Below are 5,040 nucleotides of genomic sequence, written 5' to 3' on the forward strand. Positions count from 1 at the left end.
AATTCATTTTCCTTTCCACCCCGAATATTTTGCCAGCACGCGTACACACAAACACCCAAAAGCCTAATGCAGCACATTTGTCGTGATGTAGCGAAATAAATATTTTTTTTTTTTAAAGAGAGAGAGAGGGAAGGCGGTACGTGACGGAGCCGAATGCATCCATCTTGTGCAAATCAATGAAAGGACTCGCATTTGCATTTGGTCACTCAGCTCGCGACTGATCTTTCAATTTGTCTTGACCAGGGACTGGCCCATTGATTTCCTTTGCGTAAATAAAGTGCAATGGAAATCAAAGATAATTAAGATGTGAATCAAGGGAGAGCCGCTCGCCGAGGAACATGAGTCAGCCAAAGCACTGATATTATACACTGAAAAGGAGATTGATTTCTTTTTTTTGTTGTTTTCGGGTAAGGGGAGGGCGGCGGGATGTATAAACAATGCCTCGTGAATCAATCGAGAAAGCCATCTGATTAATAGCCAAGTGCAAAATAGCTTCCGTGTTGGCCGATTTCCTCCACTTTCTTCTGTATTTGTTGGTTCCCCCGGGACAGAATTTGTCGCCCTTTACCGAGCCGACGTGCACATTTAACATGAGAAAAGAAAAAAAACAATCTCATCCCGTGTCACCTACACAAGAAGATCAGGACAAAAATGACAATGCTCTGAAAGAATGATGATCATCTTGTTTCGGTTTGCACACTTTTCTCCATCGACTTTCAACGACCTGGAGAGGAAGCACGTCAACAGAGCGGCAATTAGCAAAGTCGATGGGGTCCCACCTGAATGATTTTGAACGTTTTGGAATTTTCCTTGACTGAAATACCGCATCCTTCGACGGACGAGCGTCACTTTTCCAGGAATATTCATGTTACGATGCAATACCGTACAGCTTTCTGTCTATAGCGTTTCGACGACGGCTGCAGACGCTTTCCAGAACATTGAACACAAAATAACGATCATATTGCTTTGATATCTTCATGATCGAAAAAAGACCCGGACCCAAGTGAATGTTGCAATGACAGACACGGGTTGGGGTGGAATTTTGACATTGAACAGCGTTAACTTGTAGCTTTTCCAGGAATATTCATGTTACGCTGCAATACCGTACAGCTTTCTGTCTATAGCACTTCGACGACGGCGGCAGACGCTTTCCAGAACATTGAACACAAAATAACGATCATATTGCTTTGATATCTTCATGATCGAAAAAAGACCCGGACCCAAGTGAATGTTGCAATGACAGACACGGGTTGGGGTGGAATTTTGACATTGAACAGCGTTAACTTGTATCCCGCATCCTGCTGTCCGTGAGTGTTGCTATGCGAGTTGGCTGCTGTGCAAAGTTGTGCGTCAGACTTTAACCCCTCCCAAGAGGGAAAAAAAATGGTATAAGGGGGGGCCGCGCCCCACTGCTTGGGGAGTCGCTCCATCACACATCTGTAAATGTAGCTGAAATAAATCTCACTGTTGTACAAATACTGTCGTGGTCTTGGTTTCCTTGGACAAGTCGGCGTCGTTACCGATCAGTGATATCGAGATGCAGTCGAACGTGGTGACATCGTACCTCGAGGGTCATCGCGAATCCGCCCGTTATGACGGTCGTTTGTAACCGTTTCCAATAAAATGGCCGCCGATGTTGACAGTATGAACATTTGCAGACGTAAAAGCATGAACCTGTAATACATTAATAAACATGTCGATTCCAAATGCGTGGATACAGTAAGAAAAAAATGGGAATTTATGAAACATAAAACAAACCGCTGTAGCGTTCCTGTTTCATCTCTGAAAACATTCCGTCAGCAAACGAAAAGCGCCTCTGATCCAGGTCAGGATGTGCTGCGCCCCCGCAAGCCACTGACAGTCATCTTGCATTTAGAGCAGGGGTGGCCAACCAGTCAGAGACTAAGAGCCAATTTTTTTTTCTGTGTTACTGCAAAGAGCCACATCGTGCACATGCGCGCGTGCGCACACACACACACACACACACACACACACACACACACACACACACACACACACACACAAACACACACATGAGCCGCAGTGGTTATTTACTACTTGGGTCAGCTTGCTACATATTTGACCAGAGATCGACTTTTGAAGCGACGAACCCGTCATCGACCCGATCACGCACGCGCAAGCTTATACACAAACACACACACACACACACACACACACACACACGCATGCACTCACGCACGCCAAGATGAGTGACAGCCGGAACTTCATACATAGAAAGTCCACCCCCCTACCCTCCACCCTCGTTTCCTCCTCCCAACGTTCGAGCTCGACTTGGGACCAGTCCGCTGGCTCTGGGTCGATCGCGATTGACGTATTGGTCACCCCTACCTTAAAAGATGACTAGCTTAGCGCTGAGCACCGTTGTTTGCGCACGAGCGGTGATTCAGCTGTCATCTAATTCGTTGCCCTGTATGTCAATCAAGTAACGGGATTGATGATAGGCTGACGTAGTTAGTTCTGTGTATTTAGCGCCGTTGTTTGAATGGCAGTGCCACCGCCGAGGCGTTTTCAACGCTTGTCATGTGAAAGCCCGGGAGCCGCATTGAACTAGCCAAAGAGCTGCATGTGGCTCACGAGCCACGGGTTGGCCACCCATGATTTAGAGCCCGCACACGCCAGACTTGTGTGCGGGCAGCGTGGCATCGGTTCCCACTCGGTGTGGATGTGGATGCGAATGGTCCTTTGTCTCGAAATGTGCCATGCAACTGACTGGCGACCAGTTCAGGGTGCGGTCCGCTCTGCCTTCCGCCCGAAGTCAGCCCGGATCGGCTCCGGCAACTTCCCGCGACCCTGTTCAGGATGATCGCTGTTGAAAATGGATCCATGAACGGGTTAGCATCGTAGCCGAAGCTCAAATATGACTCCATTTTCAATTGTCGCTCAACATGGACGCTCGGGCTCATCAGAAATCCTCCTCAGTTGAGTTTTGCCGCGTGGTTGCGCACGCGCGCGTTACGCAATCGGCCTCGCTCTCCAACTCGCGCGCCGCTCAAGTCTTATCTTGCCACTCAGACCACACATAAAAGCACACCAGCGGTGCTCCGTCCTATACAATATCAGCATGTGGGACGCAGAACAGCACCTTAATTGATTTGTTCCAAATCTGCTCTATATGCCCCGAGATAAATTTTGGGAGTGGGGCGTAGGGGGTGCGGCCTTTGTTTGTTTGGTTTCACTTTGAAGACAATCCAGCGATTCTGTTTGGTATCTGCGGACCAAGGCCATTGTTCACGGAATTTGGGGTCCGAGCCAGAGTCCCTCACGGATGATTTATGTGTTCAGCTGGGATGAGGGGCGGGTGGGCCAGGCGGGCGAATATCATCTGGCTGTAGAAAGGCGCAGCCCAGCAGGCCGAGAGAAGGCTTAAACAGAAGCAGGACGGCTGCCAGGTCCTCTCCTCCGCCATTGTGCTTTAATTAACCTATATAGGAGCTGACTGGTTAAATGTGCAGTGATAGATAAGGCCCCCTCGGATGATTGATTTATTTACTGCGCGGGCTGGCGATTTCCATAACATTATGGCCACAAAAGCCATTAAAAGTCAAAGTAGGTGCGGCCCCGCAACCTGCGCTTGTTGGACTCGGGAAGCGCCATCGGCAGATACACACTCCGCGGCGGTCTTTGCAATTCTTCAGTCACTCTCCCCTCGTCAATCACCAGAGATGGATTTTCAAATCGTGGACTCCGCAGTCCTGTGGCTGAAACGATTCATCGCCTTTTCCAAAATCCCCAAGGATTTTGAGATGCTGGACTGTAGGGTTGACGCTAGGGCGGAAACGCTTCAGTGAATACTCCCTAATCACCGTGTTCAGATTTCTACATCGTGTACTGTATACAGATTCGATTCATTCAAATACCCGCTAATCACGAGAACGGGATTGTTATGTGTAAACGGAGGTTACGTTCCAAAAAGAATCCGTGAAGTCGTCATCTTTATTTTTTACAATTATTACCTATACAACACTGTATTGAATGAAACCAAAGATTAAACCTTTTTTCAGGCCCAAGCATTTAATATATATATATATATATATATATATATATATATATATATAAACACGTTTTCTTACAAACAACTGACCGTTTTTTAAAATACTGTACAAAACGTTCCGTTGACGTTGCGGGTTTTGTCATGGAGAAAAGCTGTACAGCGATGAGGCACAGAGAGCCCTTAAAAAAACGCACAAACAAATACCGTGAAACAGTGAAGCTGTGAAAGATGAACCGTTTTATAGCAAGGGATTACTGTATTCCCAACTCAAGGGATTTTTATATAGTTGAGTGTAGCGGTGTGACATTTGTCCACACTTTCAACGACTTCACCATGGCACCAAAATGCCACAAGAGGGCAGCAAAGTAAGTAGCCGCCAACCTACCCCGGAAACGCAAAATCACGTTTTCATTCTCGAATTGCTGGGGGCGCATTGTGGGATACGCGAGAGGGTGATTTCCAACGCAGCCCCTGACCACGAGATAGCCAGGGCCTTCTCTTGTCTTGTCTTCTTTTCATTTCTTTTTCTTGTCTTTGTTTTTCAAGCAGGCGCCTTGGTTCCACGCGTTCCAGCTGCGCCTCTCGGCTCCTCGCGCCACGCATGCGCAGCCGTCACCCGTCGCCATCCTCGCAGGTTGGTAGTTGCCGTGGTGACGCTGGAAGCCGTCACCCGAAATGGCTGAGGGGCGGAGGGCGAGGGGGTTCATGCCGTAAATCTCCACTTTTTTTTTCTTTTTTTAATTTAGGAAATTGGCAAAGGAAGCTCGGTAAATGAATCCCTGTTAATAATAATTGGCATATGGGACAAAGCGCAATTAGGCCGCTGTTTTGGCATACGGGCAAGGAGCGGGCGAGAACACGATCTCATCTCAGCAACGTGTGGAAAGAGTAGCGGCGGATCAGGTTACGGTGGCTTGTCCCTTCTCGGCTCATTCGGTGTCCTCTGAGAGCACAAACGTTCCTGTTTGCTCAGGTTTAGCTCACTTGAGTTTTTTTTTTTTTTTTTTTCTGCGTGTCGCGAGGAGGGG

Source organism: Hippocampus comes, unplaced genomic scaffold (genome assembly GCF_001891065.2).
Source record: "Hippocampus comes isolate QL1 unplaced genomic scaffold, H_comes_QL1_v1.1 scaffold48, whole genome shotgun sequence".
NCBI lineage: Eukaryota > Metazoa > Chordata > Actinopteri > Syngnathiformes > Syngnathidae > Hippocampus > Hippocampus comes.